The 17,410-nt window shown below is 43.8% G+C and overlaps 1 long non-coding RNA gene across 1 annotated transcript; it reads left to right on the top strand.

Annotated features, from left to right (window-relative positions):
- The first annotated feature begins 7,732 nt into the window (after window positions 1-7,732).
- LOC129527861 (uncharacterized) lies at window positions 7,733-15,514 on the top strand. The gene is made up of 3 exons (XR_008672964.1): window positions 7,733-7,811; window positions 9,154-9,351; window positions 15,334-15,514. It is a non-coding gene; the product is annotated as an uncharacterized lncRNA (long non-coding RNA).
- The last annotated feature ends 1,896 nt before the right edge of the window (window positions 15,515-17,410 follow it).

The raw sequence follows: 17,410 nt of genomic DNA, 5'->3' as shown, positions 1-17,410 counted from the left end.
CTAGGGCCATGCCTAGGCCCTGTATTTTTGCATCTAGGGAAACAGGCAAATGCCAGGAATGATGTTCGTGTAACACCCACATAGCTTCTCTCTTAGAATAAACAGAAGCCTTAATTCTAACAACACCGTAATACTCACAAATATTTCTGAAAGAGACAGACCAATGCATACTTAATTCCAAAAAATATTATTTTTTCTACAGTTTATAAGTATAGATGGAAAGGTTGGAATGTGCCATGCAGCCTTGACAATCTCTGTGGTGAATGCAGAGCCTTGTCCATAACAGATTATAAACAGCAGCCACTGGTCTTGCAGGATGAAGGGGAAAAGAGGAGGGTTGGAAGAACACAAAGGAACAACTTTTTGCAGAGAGTTAAACATCACCAAAGCGGAGAGGGGCTGAGTGTTTCCGGAGGGTGCTTTGCCTACACCACTCACCACTCCCCGACCCCAGCTTCCCAGAAGCAGTGCACGGTTTAGGAGGTCGTAGGGCTGGGCCCACTTCCAGCTGCTTCTGTTTTCTTGTGCTTCTAGGATGGTCCCTGGGCTACCTTAAATCAACACGTTTGAAAGCTGTAGAAAGTAAGGGAAGACTCACGACACAGATACCACAAAACACAGGACAACATGTTTTGACCTTTGAGAAATAATTAGAGCCAGAGCTGTGCTTATATCTGGGTAATTGATGTTCTCTCCAAACCAGGCCTATGGAATATCAGGCATCCCACCCCATGCATAAGTACTGCAACCAGGAACATGAGCATCTCCATGCTGCTTGCACAAATGCGGGGCCCTGAGCACACCGACAGACTCCCATATGGCAGCCAGGAAAACCTGCCCAAGCCCAGCCTTCCCTTACATCCACATCCCCACACAAGGACTAGGTCACCGCTGCGGCCCGACATTCCTGCACAGCCACAGCAAATATATACTGCGCAGAGGTCAAAGCTTCCTCCATAGTAGTCGCTGAGGACTTACCATGGACACAGCTAAGCCTACTACTGTTTTAGTCTCTGTTGTTACAGACAAGACATTGCTGCCTTTGAGTAAACAAAAATAAAATCATTCCTGTTGAAGAACTGGCAGCAGAACTTTCTAAAGATTGCCCTTGACACATAGTTTCACTTAAAAACCAACCCTGAAAGTCTCAGTGCAAGCACCGCGATTGCGTGTGCAGGAGTAGCGCTGTCATGCAGCAGGATCACACCCACATGGCGGGCAGCGGCACCATAAGGATGAGACGGGGTGTCCATGATGAAGCTGCCCAGCTTCGTGGAGCCTCCAGGCTGTGAATTCCAAAGACTGTTTCTGATAGAATTCATGTTCCCTGTTTCTAAAAGACTGAGTGATGAATACGTCTGTAAAGTAATTTGAAAAGCCATGGGATTAGAGGAACCTATGTCCAAGGGACTTTGGTGACAAGATTTCAGGCAGCTTCAGAAGAAGGAGTAAGGAGGCAGCTTTGATGAGATGGGGAGCAACCACTCAGTTCAGCGATACTCAATGCAAGCCAGACTTTTTTAGTCCTTTTTTGAAATTGTGTTGGCTTTTTGACTTATTTCATACACACAAAAATTATGTATTTTCCCTGTTCATCATGATATTGATACTTTAGTTCTTTGTGCCCTGTTTTTTTTTTTTCCCATTCCATGGGTTCAGTCAAAACCACTTTATCTGTAAACAGAATGATTAATTGATTACAAGTATGTGTCATTAAGACAATTGCTACTAGTAGTAGAAAGATTAAGTTAAAGAGTATTCTACATTGGTGGTTGCACAGTGTTATAGAAATAACCCCGGCTTTCTGAAATAGACGCTGTCTGAATTCCCAGGATATAGATGAACCAAGTGACATTGTCCAGATTGTTTAAGTAGCACAACAGACCCCTGGTTAGTGGTGGGTCCAGGAGGATGCCACATTGTCCTGGAGGTGGGGAAAAAGTGTGGCCCACTCATACGGGAACACATTATCATCAATACTAATGGATGGTGACAAGTGGGATGGAAGCAAAGTATTGGGTGATACAACAGCTTCAGGCCACAACTGCGGTGCAGTGGTCAGGAGGGGTCATTTGAGGAAGCGGCCACTGAGCTGGGCCAATTTGGAGCAGTGAGTTCAACCGACACTTCTGGTAGATATGAAGAATGTGGGAGAATAAAAAGGAGCAGAAGGTCAGCTTGGAGACCAATCACAGTGCTAGGAGTTTAGTTGGGACCTTGGTCTCATCATTCCGTAGCTCATGAATTCTGCCTCACCCATCTTTCCTATCCTGCAACATCAAGACTGGGCTGGTACCTTAGATGCTAAGTCTGGGGCATTCGTAATTGATGATTGAATACTAATAGTTAATAATCAGGTTGCAGATATTAGCTGCAAAGAGTTGAGGATTTGGGGAGATGACTGAAATTACTGAGGAATTCTTACATGTGGTTGAATTTGAGAAGTGTTTTGAAGGACCAAAATGTGCTAAACAAGTAAAATAGAATTCTTGAGAAGCTGCATTCTGACTTGGACACTGTATCAGTATTGCCTTCCGCTCTGTTTGATAAAATCATCTAGTGTTCCCGGGTACGCCAACTGTTTACATTTGTATTGTTTCAGGTTTCTGATGCACACTCATTAACTCTCCATTTTAATATCAAATAAAAGGCTACCAGTCTAAAAAATGTCTTGACAAGTGATGCTTCACAGCTAGAAAAACCCAAGTTCATTGCTCAAATGAGCAGAAATTTTAGATTAAACCAGTGGAATATTTAAGAAACAAAACCCTGTATAAGGAAGTGTGGCTTAAAGTCCCACATGAAATAGCTAGCAGATTTAAATGGTGGGCATGCTGGTCTCAAGGGTTAATTTTATTTTCATTGGGATATAATTCAGATACCATAAAACTCACCGTGTTTAGGTGTGCAATCCAGTGGATTTTAATACATTCACAAACTTGCGCAACCAACACAACTGCCTAATTCCAGAACCCTTTAGTCATCCCCCTAAAAAACTCTGCACCTGTTTAATTTTACAGAGTGTCTAGAGTGTCTGAGATCATTTATGTGACCACAATATTTATTGAGAAGTTTTGAGAATGTTTTGTAGGCTCTGAAGTAGCTAAAGTGTAATAGGGACATTTCTATTGAAAATTGCCTTTCAAAATGGACAGGTTTAGGGTGTAAATATTTAACATTGTTAAAGAAAAGCCAATTGTTTTCATTTCTGATATCTATATTCACACAAATGGCCAGCTAGCACTTAGAGCATGAAGTATGCTGCTGGCGAAGTCTCCTGGAGGCCACTAGATTCAAATGTCGGCAGAAATATTATCTTGGCAAATACTAAGTGTGTAAGAAATGCCATTAAAGCTAGGAAAGCAAGACATTCACTGACCAATAACAATTATGGATTATCTATTTGTGCAGCTCAGAGAGTGTGTCTTTTCTGCCTTTTTTCCTGAGCTACCAAGAGAATTAATTTAATTCAAGTTTTGTCTCATAATTTCAAGTCAGACCACCCTCTGGGCATCAATCCCAGGCCGGCTTTATCAACAGCAACAAAACTATGACAGTTTGAAGCTTGTATCTAAAAACACAGAGTGAAGCTTTCAAAAAGAGCAAGACATTGACTTTCAAAATAGCTCTGTCTACTGCATGCAATCTTGATAAGGGAGTTTCGCAATGAAGCCTTTGCTGGGTGGGTGACTGATTGCAAAGCTGTGTTTCCTGGGGGAAAATGTGGCATCTTCAGTTTACATCAACTCGCTCTCATCTGAGACAAAACTGTAAGTAAAAGGCAAAAGTTTACCCTCTACTATGTTGTTATGGTCCAGGCTGTTTCTTCTCATGCTCTTTAAATGAAAGAAAGTGGCTGGGTTCACTATTGGAATGTCAGGGAGCTCAGGTGCTATTGTTAGAATGACTTCCTGGTGGCACAGCCATGGCCAAGTGACCTTGTTTCCACGAGAATCCGTGGTTTTATGCTTAGGTCTGGATCATTCTCTCGTCAAACGATGAGGTTTGGGTCAGCTCCTCGGGGCCAGCAGTGACCTTTCTGGGGAAGGCAGTAGCTGCCTGCTATCCCGTTACTTCTGAAGACTTCGTGGTCAAGTTTCCTAATTGAGAAATTTCCCTCCATTTGGAGAGAATTTACACACATACCAGGAATGGCTTTGGGGAGCTATTTCCCTGCCAGGGAGTCGATTTAAACAACAAAAAGTCAAATCATCCTGCCCTTTTCTGCCTGTTCGCTGCCTGCTTGTGGGGCCGCAGGAAGGCTCAGAGCTATCAAATGAAGAAAAATGGGCCTTTGGCTTACAACTATATTGGCACCCCCATTCCCCCTGCATGGAAGTTTTCATAAGAGGCCTGGCAAATGGTTTTAAAATAGCTGTGGTATCTGGCAGGATGGAGTGTGCACAGCCTAGAAGTGTTGTTTCCATTTCATTCTTCAGCTGTGTGTCCCTGCCGCGATGGATGCCAGATAGAGCCTGCTTGCCTAGGATGGGGACAGATGCCATTGCAAACAGGTCAGGTAAACTTGAGCTGCTAGATTCACCCTGATGAAACTCATTAGCTCCTGGCTCTCTGAGCACTTATTTTCAAAGCTAACACTCTGGGCTTTCAAAGAACAGATTCCTGTTGCAAACTCACCCAAAGCTGGCTACCAAAAGCCATCACATTTACCCCTCTTTGCTCCTGGTGATTCACAGAGAAGGTACTGGACACACATTTTAAATATAAGCTTTTGCTACATCTCTCTTGTCTGCTTATGAAGACACCAGCCGTGGTTCGTTAGAGGCGTGGGAGCCACCATTTCTGCAGTGGAGTTCCACCGCGCCTTTTCAGGAGGAGGGCTGGCCTGGAGAGGGGCCAGAGCAGCCCCCTCTGCTGTCCCTTAGTCTTGCCGTGGTAGCCCCTTTTCCTAGGTGTCCGCTACTCAGTACTGTCATCAATTACTGAAGCTTCAAATGCAGTGTACCAATTTGAGTTTCGGCCAAAGTTATGGCAGGGACTTTAAGGCAAGTTTGTAGAGAAGTCTTGACTCCTGAGATGAACCATTTTTTCAATAGGCGAATATGTTCTAAGAACAAAAAGTTGAGAATATTGAAAATGTGATCTGTTGGTGTTTACTAATACAAATTTAGACGTTTTAGAAAAAGCGCAGAGCTCTTTGTTTTAAAATCATCACAAACACAATAAGAACAGGAGAATGGAAACCAAGGTTTGGTATCCATACTTGGTGCCCACGTAGGCTGGGGCTAATCCAAACCAACTAATGTCTAACTAAAAGAATTATTTTGTTTGATGTATAAAAATAAGATTACGTAATTAGAATTGGATAGGCCACAGCTTGAATCTTTACTCTGCCATTGTTTATCTGGGGGCTGAGTTTCACTTTTATTATTGGTCAAATGTGGGATCATGTTATTTATTTTGTAATGTTATTGTAGAAACAAATAAGAAAGCTCCTCACATGATAGATAAGCCACCCAGCAAATAAGATGCAATTATACTTTTGTATTTTTGTTTCTTTTTTTTTTAGAGACAGGGTCTCACTCTGTCACCTAGGCTGGAGTGCAGTGATGAGATAATAGCTCACTGCCGTCTCAAACTCCTGTGCTCAAACAATCCTCCCACCTCAGCTTTCTGAGTAGCTGGGACTACAGGTGCATGCCACCACACATGGCTAAGTTTCTAAAAAATATTTTAGGGATGAAGTTTTGCTATGTTGCCCAGGCCGGTCTCAAATTCCTGGGCTCAAGCAATCCTTCCACCTGAGTCTCCCAAAGTTCTGGGGTTACAGGCATGGGCGCCCGCACGAGGTCCCAGTTACACCCTTGGAACTCACATCAATTCACTGGAATATCACCACGATTGTCCTTAGTTCAAAGGCCAGTAAAGACATATTTATCACAAGCCATAGACTCCAATTAAACGTATATTTGAAGCCAAGATCCATCATTACTTCCTTTGGAGACGCTGTCACCTGTCTAAGAGTCTAGAAAGGTTTAATGAATATGGAATCTCAGGAACTGTCACCTTTGAGAATTACAAAAATGTACCTATTTGCTTTTGCACTCTCTCCTGCCCTGATCTGCCACATCACATATGGCCAGGGGGTCTGTGGGCTCCTGACAATAGTTCTAGGTAGCCCAGATGGGAAGGCCCAGGATGGGCAGCTGCTGCTGTGGGATCTGAGGCTGCTCATAGGAAAAATGGGGCTTAACGATGGGCAATGTGCTGGGCTCCTGGATGGAAAGAACAGCTACGAGGAGACAGCAAACCCTGGTGTGAAAATGTCCACTTGGCAAGGGGGGTGCGACTCACTGACAGTCACAAGGTCATCTGGAGGCCATTCCCCAGCCTCTGTTGGATGTGCCGCCTGCCCCGGGCCTGTCTGGCATTGCTTTCAGTTTGTGTTGCTTTTCTGGAACGTCAGGGCTGTGGCTGTTTCTGGAGAGCAGTTGTGGAGGGAGCTGCGGGCCACTCTCCACTGCGCTCTGTAGGGCTTTGCCTGGACCTCTAGGGAAAGTCTGGCCACCTGGCCTAGCCTTGTCTACGCTTTGGTGAAATAGTCGCGCCTAGAGTGAGACGCATGATGCACACATAGGCCGACCCACCCTGGCAGGGCGATGATGTCGTGCTCCGTGGCGTGATTGCCATGGATTTCAGCTGCAGGCAGAGCCCAGGCCAGGAGGAAAGGAGCGGCAGCCCAGGCAAGGCAGATGTCTCTCTTTTTCCTACCGCAGAAAGGGAAGACTCCCAGTGAATGGACCCTATCTGCACTTGGCTGTGACTTTCCACCAAAGTCGGGATTCTCCTCTTCTCTAGAAACCCATCCTTTAGGTGGGCTGAGAAGTTTGGAGATGTATAGCAAACCTCTTGAATGATTTTATATTTCTGAGATTTGAAAAAAAAAAAAATAATAAGGCCAGGCATGATGGCTCACACCTGTAATCCTAGTATTTTGGGAGGCCGAGGTGGGCGGATTGTCTGAGCTCGGGAGTTCAAGACCAGCCTGGGCATTGTGGTGAAATCCCGTCTCGAGTAAAATACAAAAAATTAGCCCTGCGTGGTGACCTTGCCTGTAGTCCCAGATACTCAGGAGCCTGAGGCAGGAGAATCGCTTGAACCCGAGAGGCGGAAGTTGCCGTGAGCCGAGATCTCGCTACTGCACTCCAGTCTGGGCGACAGAGTGAGATTCTGTCTCTAAAACAAAAACAAAAACAAAAAACATAAAATAAGAAAGACTCTAAGAAGAAAACGTCCATAGAGTTGTGACAGCCTTCCCTCAAATGACCATGGGAAGCTGAGTTCATCTGCTGTTTGCGTTAGACGAAAATAAGGGTGCTCTGTGAGCTTTGTTAGTTCTGGGGTTCCTATGGCTAGCTCCTAAAATATGCATGAGGCCTGTATACACATTTGCAACTTGGAGTTACCATTTCAATTAAGTCTCAGGGTTAAAAAAATAAGTAATCATTACATGAAATGGGTGTTTCTTTTGGCAAAATAAAAATCTGAAAGATACTAAAATTACACAGTTCATTTCAACCAGATGCTGGCGAGTCCTTCCTCAGAAATCCGGTCCTTGCACTGCCTGGGAATACAAACAGATGCTCTGTGGCACTTCATTATTGGATTGTGAGCACATTGATGTTTCATAAAGGGCATTGTAGAGTAATGTTTGCCATGCTCCATGCCAATTGCGGGCTGAGATTGCTACAGCATCATGGAACAGATGGAAGTTAAAGTTGTAGCTAAGCTCCAGTCTCCATTTCTTTTGATGAAGAGCTCCAAAGATAGCTTTAAGTGAACTTTCAAAGGTAGCTTTCTGGGCTTCTAAAATGCATAAAATTTATGGAGGGTATTGCACTAAAGCATAAGAAATACTTAGGTACGCCTCTTATTTGTCATCTTTTGGGGACTAGACTATGTGCAGGCTTATTGGTAAAGCTCTTTTCTATATAATGTGTTTGTGCACCCTTGGTTTAGCTATCATTTCTGAGACTATCCCCATTTTCCTCGCCTCCATGAAAGGGAAACTTTACTGGAAGGTTGCAGCAGGTGGAGGTGGCTGTGTGCAAGCCTATGGCGTTCTGCTAGCAAGGTGCTGCTTGCAGTCTCGCTTAGCGACTAGAGTAATGGGTAGATATGGCATTAGGGGAGATAAAAAGAGAATAATTTATTTTCATGAAACTCTCAACCTCATTGAACTGAAGAGCCCACACAGCAGTGCTTAAGAGCCTGTGGGTTAGAACTTGTCAAAATCGGATTTAAAGTCCTGATTCTGATACTCACACCCTCGGCGACCCCTGCAAATTGCTGGCTATTAATATTTCTGAGCTTCAGGTTCCGTGTCTACCATTTAATAATAATCCTGACTTGACAGGGTGGTTGAGTGGTTACATGGAAAAACACTTTGAAAACATTGCATGGGATGGCTGGAGACTGTACCTATGGGCTGTCACTGCCGTGCACACACACACGTGTGTGTGTTTTCACAAGCATGCCCAAATATGCATAAAATACCAAATATGACCAAGAAGATAAATATCTAGTTCTTTACCACAGCTCTCATTTCCTATTTCATACAACTTTTCCTCACAGACAGGCAATTTCTTTTGTGAATAGAGTTCTCCTTATTGGATAAAGAAGCACTATTAGCATAATCCAAACACTTCTAATCCACTCATGTTTTAGCCACGCCCTGCTTTTGATCCACTTCTATAAAGACCAATGGAAAGGAATACCTTGGCCCTTATTCCAGTGGGGTTTTTCCCTCTGGCTTAACTGTCAGTGAAAATATCACTTTCAGTCTTGCCTGGGATCAGAACCTGGAGCTGTGATGTCCACAGCATCCTCCCCTGTGACAGGACGGATATCCATCCCTTTCTCTTAAGTGGAACACTAGTATGTTCAAAAATCAAAAGCATAAGGCACAGAAAGACAAATATCATGTGTTCTCACTTATGTGTGCAAGCCCAAAATTGTAATCTCATGGACGCAGAGAGTAGAATGACAGGCCCCAGTGGGTCTGCTGAGAAGCAGGTGTGTGGGGAGGGTTGGTGAATGAGAACAAACCTGCAGTCAGAGAGAAGGAATGAGGTCTGTTCCGCAGTACAGGGGGTGACTCTACAGTTAACAACAATGTATTGTATATTCCAGAATAGCTAGAAGAAAATATTTGAAATGTTCCTAACACAAATAAATGATAAATGCTGGAGGTGATGGAGACTCTAAATACTCTGACATCATCACTATACATTCCACACATGCATCAAAACAGCCTGTTCCTCCCCCTCGCGAATCTGTGCAAACATTATGCTTCAATACAAACTACAAAACAATCCCATCTGGGAACAGGTGAGTGATGTCTGTCTTGGCATTGGAATGTCTGGTTCGGGAGGACAGTGGCTGGGGAAGGAGACCTGTGATTGAGCTTCTGGCCCAGAGAAAGAGACCACAGTGTCTGGGGAAGAGACGGAGGGGCTCCTGTCCAATGGTGTCCTCCATCCCAACCTGTCCCTTTTGTTTCCATGTCAAGGAACTGAGATGGAATGACCCCACCTGTCAGTTCACTGGAACTGCCATGCCCTGATATTGACGTGAAAGGGGTATGCTAATGTCCCATTGAGAAATACTTCAACATTCTGACTGAAGCTCCCCTGTGGCAAGACAGATAGCCAAGACTATGCTGAGATTGCTTAGAAATGTGCTTTTCTAGAACATAGATTTTGTCATCAAGTTGCATGATTATCCAGTAATCATATGTATTATTTTAATAACTAAAATGGTTTCTCCCCGCTCCTGCCAAGTTTACTTCATGAGTGTAAACAGCATGAGCCGGAGGGTTAAACTGGGATTTTCCGTCAATTATGGTCTTTAGTATTGTGCACTAAATATAGTTAAAGTTCAATGAATGTTTTGTTGAATTGAATTACTAGCTCAATTTATATCAGTATACATATATCAGTATGTTTATGCCAATACCCATGTCTGTATCTATATTTATAGTTCTGTATGTATCAATATCTATACCTATCTATATCAATATCTTTATAATTATCTACGTCAAATCAATACCTGTATATCTATATCTATACTTAAATGTATCTCTCTCTACACGTATCTTTATCAGTACATCAGCACCAATATCTATGCCAATATACTATACTTGCCTGTATCTGCATCTGTATATTTATCAATATCTGTACCAGTGTAAATATCTACATGATCTATACCTCCACTCACATCCACACTCACATCCACATCCACATACACTTCCACATTCACATTCACACTCACACCCACAATCACATCCACAACATCCACATCCACACCCACATCCACATCCATACCCACATCCACACCCACATCCACATCCACATCCACACCCACATCCACACCCACATCCACACTCACACATCCACACTCACACTCACATCCACACTCACATCCACACCCACACTCACATCCACATCAACATCCACATCCACACCCACATCCACACCCACATCCACACTGACACATCCACACTCACATCCACACCCACACTCACATCCACACTCACAGTCACATCTACATCCACACTCACATTCACACCCACACACATCCACACTCACATCCACACTCACATCCACACTCACATCCACACTCACATTCACATCCACACCCACACTCACACTCACATCCACACCCACACTCACATCCACATACACACTTACTTCCACACTCACATCCACATCCACATCCACACTCACATCCACATCTACATCCACACTCACATCCACATCTACATCCACACTCACATCCAAATCCACACTCACATTCACATCCACACCCACACTCACACTCACATCCACACCCACACTCACATCCACATACACACTTACTTCCACACTCACATCCACATCCACACTCACACTCACATCCACACCCACACTCACATCCACATACACACTTACTTCCACACTCACATCCACATCCACATCCACACTCACATCCACATCCACATCCACACTCACATCCACATCTACATCCACACTCACATCCAAATCCACACTCACATCCACATCCACACTCACATCCAAATCCACACTCACATCCACATCCACACTCACATCCACATCCACACTCACATCCAAATCCACAATCACATCCACATCCACACTCACATCCACATCCACACTCACATCCAAATCCACACTCACATCCACATCTACATCCACACTCACATCCAAATCCACACTCACATCCAAATCCACACTCACATTCACATCCACACTCACATCCACATCCACATCCACACTCACATCCACATCTACATCCACACTCACATCGAAATCCACACTCACATTCACATCCACACTCACATCCACATCTACATCCACACTCACATCCACATCTACATCCACACTCACATCCAAATCCACACTCACATCCACATCCACACTCACATCCACATCCACACTCACATCCACATCCACACTCACATTCACATCCACACTCACATCCACATCCACACTCACATCCAAATCCACACTCACATCCAAATCCACACTCACATTCACATCCACACTCACATTCACATCCACACTCACATCCAAATCCACACTCACATCCACATCCACACTCACATCCACATCCACACTCACATCCAAATCCACACTCACATTCACATCCACACTCATATCCACATCCACACTCACATCCACATCCACATCCACACTCACATCCAGACTCACATCCACACCCACACTCACATTAACACCCACACTCACATCCACACCCACACTCACATCCACATCCACACTTACTTCCACACTCACATCCACATCTACATCCACACTCACATCCAAATCCACACTCACATTCACATCCACACCCACACTCACACATCCACACCCACACTCACATCCACATCCACACTTACTTCCACACTCACATCCACATCCACATCCACACTCACATCCAAATCCACACGCCCATTCACATCCACACTCATATCCACACACTCACACTCACATCCAGGCTCACATCCACACCCACACTCACATCCACATCCACACTTACATCCACACTCACATCCACACTCACATCCACATCCACACTCACACTCACATCCACATCTACACTCACATCCACATCCACACTTACATCCACACTCACATCCACACTCACATCCACATCCACACTCACATCCACATCCACATCCACACTCACATCCACATCTACATCCACACTCACATCCACATCTACATCCACACTCACATCCAAATCCACACTCACATCCACATCCACACTCACATCCACATCCACACTCACATCCACATCCACACTCACATCCACATCTACATCCACACTCACATCGAAATCCACACTCACATTCACATCCACACTCACATCCACATCTACATCCACACTCACATCCAAATCCACACTCACATCCAAATCCACACTCACATCCACATCCACACTCACATCCAAATCCACACTCACATCCAAATCCACACTCACATTCACATCCACACTCATATCCACATCCACACTCACATCCACATCCACACTCACATTCACATCCACACTCATATCCACATCCACACTCACATCCACACTCACATCCAAATCCACACTCACATTCACATCCACACTCACATCCACATCCACACTCACATCCACATCTACATCCACACTCACATCGAAATCCACACTCACATTCACATCCACACTCACATCCACATCTACTTCCACACTCACATCCAAATCCACACTCACATCCAAATCCACACTCACATCCACATCCACACTCACATCCAAATCCACACTCACATCCAAATCCACACTCACATTCACATCCACACTCACATCCACATCCACACTCACATCCAAATCCACACTCACATCCACATCCACACTCACATTCACATCCACACTCACATCCACATCCACACTCACATCCACATCCACATCCACACTCACATCCAAATCCACACTCACATCCAAATCCACACTCACATCCACATCCACACTCACATCCACATCCACACTCACATCCAAATCCACACTCACATTCACATCCACACTCATATCCACATCCACACTCACATCCACATCCACACTCACATCCAGACTCACATCCACACCCACACTCACATTAACACCCACACTCACATCCACACCCACACTCACATCCACATCCACACTTACTTCCACACTCACATCCACATCTACATCCACACTCACATCGAAATCCACACTCACATTCACATCCACACCCACACTCACACTCACATCCACACCCACACTCACATCCACATCCACACTTACTTCCACACTCACATCCACATCCACACTCACATCCAAATCCACATGCCCATTCACATCCACACTCATATCCACACACTCACACTCACATCCAGGCTCACATCCACACCCACACTCACATCCACATCCACACTTACATCCACACTCACATCCACACTCACATCCACATCCACACTCACACTCACATCCACATCTACACTCACATCCACATCCACACTTACATCCACACTCACATCCACACTCACATCCACATCCACACTCACACTCACATCCACATCTACACTCACATCCACACTCACATCCAAATCCACCCACAAATCCACATCCACACTCACATCCACATCTACATCCACACTTACATCCAAATCCACACTCACATTCACATCCACACTCATATCCACACACTCACACTCACACTCACATCCACATCCACATCCACCCACAAATCCACATCCACACTCACATCCACATCTACATCCACACTTACATCCAAATCCACACTCACATTCACATCCACACTCACATCCACACACTCACACTCACACTCACATCCAGGCTCACATCCACACCCACACTCACATCCACATCCACACTTACATCCACACTCACATCCACACTTACATCCACATCCACACTTACATCCACATCCACACTCACACTCACATCCACATCTACACTCAAATCCACATCCACACTCACATCCACATTCACACTCACATCCCCACCCACATCCACACTGACAATCACATCCACATCCACACTCACACTCATACTCACATCCACACTCACATCCACATCTCTACCTCTATGTGCAGTGGCTTCATGAACTTGATGTTTGTAAAAGTCATACCCAAGGAAAGGGCTACTAATTCCTGTTTAACAATTGGCCTTTTAAGAGGTCATTTTCTTCTTCACATTGGTTTCGAGAAAAATAGTCTGCATTAGAGGCACAGGATTTTAGAGACAAGAAAATAGTCATTCCAGTGACTACGTCCACAAACTATTGGAGAAATGTGTTTTATCCATGTACTTGTATTTGGAATGAAGACCTCAGGGTATGTTGATATCTCAGCCATCGAGCCATGCCTGGCCTTGTCGCTAGCTTGCAGTGCTATCCATGGTCAGTAGGTCACTGCTGCTCACTCCTTGTGCCCAGCCGCCCAGCTCTGGTATTAACGACACCTCCGTGTGTATCAGGGGCTGGGAGCTCTGCATCTTAGCTATGCTACAGAGCTTCAAAATGCAATCAAAAGGAAAAGCAAACTCCAGGAAACACTGAGACACTTTTAGAGTTTCTCTGGGAATTTTACTTGGTGAAATCACTTACAACCGTCTACTAGAAACCTCCCCTGGGAGTGTTAATGCCATTTTTTCCTCTCTTCCCCTCAATGGAAATCAGGGATCAATCCTCGGAGCCCTTCATTACTTGACGTGGGAACCCAGGTGTGAGCATGATTAGCGGCGTTTAGGTGGAGCGCTTTCTGGGACAAGGTTGCATTAGTCCGCCAGGCCGTCAAACCGGGTGCTCCTCCCATGCTTTTTCAGGCAGAAAATCTCTTAAATTGAATAATTGTCATTTTCCAGCCCTCAGTGAGGCCAGAAATCACTAGAAATCTCATTTAAACTTTCCCTCCTCGTTCTCAAGCAAATTTACAACAGCGGCCAGTACTTTTGCAAGATCGCTGGAGAGAATTTATCATCAGAATAGAGACATTTTTCTCCATTGTTGAGCCAACTACCTTCCATAAATTTTTTCATCATTTCGCCCATCTTATTATGACCTTCCTTGGATAAAAAAGCCCAGCTCTAACTCTTCGTTTCTGCCGGCAGTGCCTCCCTGTGTATGATATAGTTAATATTGATTATAAATCACAATCAACTCTGCAAGTCCCTCCCATCCCCCTGGACTCCCCTTGCCCACCCCCTACAGAAACTATTCTCTGCCCTTCACCTGCTGTGAAATGCTGTTTTGAATATTTCTCCTTTAAAATGGAATCACCACTTCCAATTGTATTTATCTAGATTGCAAAACCATCACGATGACTTCACGTCAGTGCCAGCATACAGCCGTGGAATACAGTGAGCGCTCTCTGCCGCTGACAGCAATAGCGGTGATCTAATTTACCCGGCGACTGGAGGAAATTCTCTGTACAGGCTCTGGGTCCCTTTGGATTAGTGACTTCAAGGTCAACTGGAGGAGAAAGGAGGCAAGGCTGAGGGTCACCCTCTCCTGTCTCATTTGCATGCTCTTGAATATAGGATTTTAAGAAACATGCGTTTTTGATCTGCAATGTAAAAATTCCTCAATGATTTTTTGTACAGATATGCAGAATACAGGAATGAAATAAAATATTGACAATCTGTGGCCTCACTTTTTGTTTTTCAAGCTTTCTCCAGTGATGCTAAATTCAACTTTGGCCACTTGGGTTTTTAACGTTACTTTAAAAATCCCAGTCACAATTAGCTCCTCCAAGGCTGATGTGACTGTAGGCACATTATTCCTGAGGCTAAAGATATAGTCATTTTCCCATCTAGCTGACTTTAGCATAAAAATACAATTGAATCATAAGCAACGGAATTGTATCTATTCAACTCTTTTCTTTCTCAATTAGAGTTAATAATGCTAGGTTTTACTCCTTCCTCCTAAATAACATAAAATATATGTTTCATGCGCGTCCGTGTGAAGAGACCACCAAACAGGCTTTGTGTGAGCAATAAAAGCTTCTAATCACCTGGGTGCAGGCGGGCTGAGTCCAAAAAGAGAGTCAGTGAAGGGAGATAGGGGTGGGGCCATTTTATAGGATTTGGGTAGGTAAAGGAAAATTACAGTCAAAGGGGGTTTGTTCTCTGGCGGGCAGGAGTGGGGGTCGCAAGGTGCTCAGTGGGGGTGCTTTTTGAGCCAGGATGAGCCAGGAAAAGGACTTTCACAAGGTAGTGTCATCACTTAAGGCAAGGACCGGCCATTTTCACTTCTTTTGTGGTGGAATGCCATCAGTTAAGGCGGGGCAGGGTATTTTCACTTCTTTTGTAATTCTTCAGTTACTTCAGGCCATCTGGGCATATATGTGCAAGTCACAGGGGATGCGATGGCTTGGCTTGGGCTCAGAGGCCTGACAATATGAAATTGAAATTAGCACATCTCCAGGATGATTAGGTCTTGAGTGGATTTTATTAAATTTACTCACATGCTGTTCACTTTTTCTTAACCAGAGAGTGTGTGTGGAACTAGGCTTCTTTTCTTTTCTATTTCTTATAGTAATAGAGAGAAGCTTTTTTGTTGTTGTTATTCAGTAACAAACCAAAAACAACAAATAAAGCCATGGAAAGCAATGTGAAATAAAAAGAAAGCAGTGATTATAGCATTATTAAAATTGAGAAGAATGATAAAGAGCTTTAACTGACACTTTATATCATGCTGTGCTCTCTGCTAAGAACTCCTTACACAGGCTGGGCCCAGTGGCCTATAATCCCAGCATTTTGAGAGGCCAAGACAGGAGGATAGCTTGAGCTCTGGGTTCGAGTACAGCTTGGGCAAGACAGTGAGACCCTGTTTCTACTAAAAATACAAAAATTAATGGGGTGAGGTGGTGCATGCCCTTAGTCCCAGCTACTCTGGAGGCTGAGACATGGGAATCGCTTGAGTCCAGGAGGCAGAGGTTGCAGTGAGCTGAGATCGCACCACTGCACTTCAGCCTGGGAAACTGAGCCAGACCCTGTCTCAAAAAATATACATGTATATGTATATTCAAAAATATATAAAATATATTTAAAAACATAAATAATATAAAATATATATAATTTATATATTTTATATTATATATTTAATATTATATTATATAATATGTTATATAATATAATATATAACATATATATTATTTTATTATATTTATATTATTTATATTATATTCTTTATATTATAAAAATATATAAATATATAATATAAATGAAATATGTATAAAAATATAAAAATATATAAAAAATATATAAAAATATATATGTGTATATATTCCTTTTTTAAAAACTCCTCTCACAGACCTGGTCATGGCTGGTAATCCCTCTGCAATGCGGAGGAAGGGAGGGTCATTTTGTTTCAAATGTT

The sequence above is a fragment of the Gorilla gorilla genome, chromosome 19 (genome assembly GCF_029281585.2).
Source record: "Gorilla gorilla gorilla isolate KB3781 chromosome 19, NHGRI_mGorGor1-v2.1_pri, whole genome shotgun sequence".
NCBI classification, from domain to species: domain Eukaryota; kingdom Metazoa; phylum Chordata; class Mammalia; order Primates; family Hominidae; genus Gorilla; species Gorilla gorilla.
This window is presented reverse-complemented; position numbering and strand designations above follow the sequence as displayed.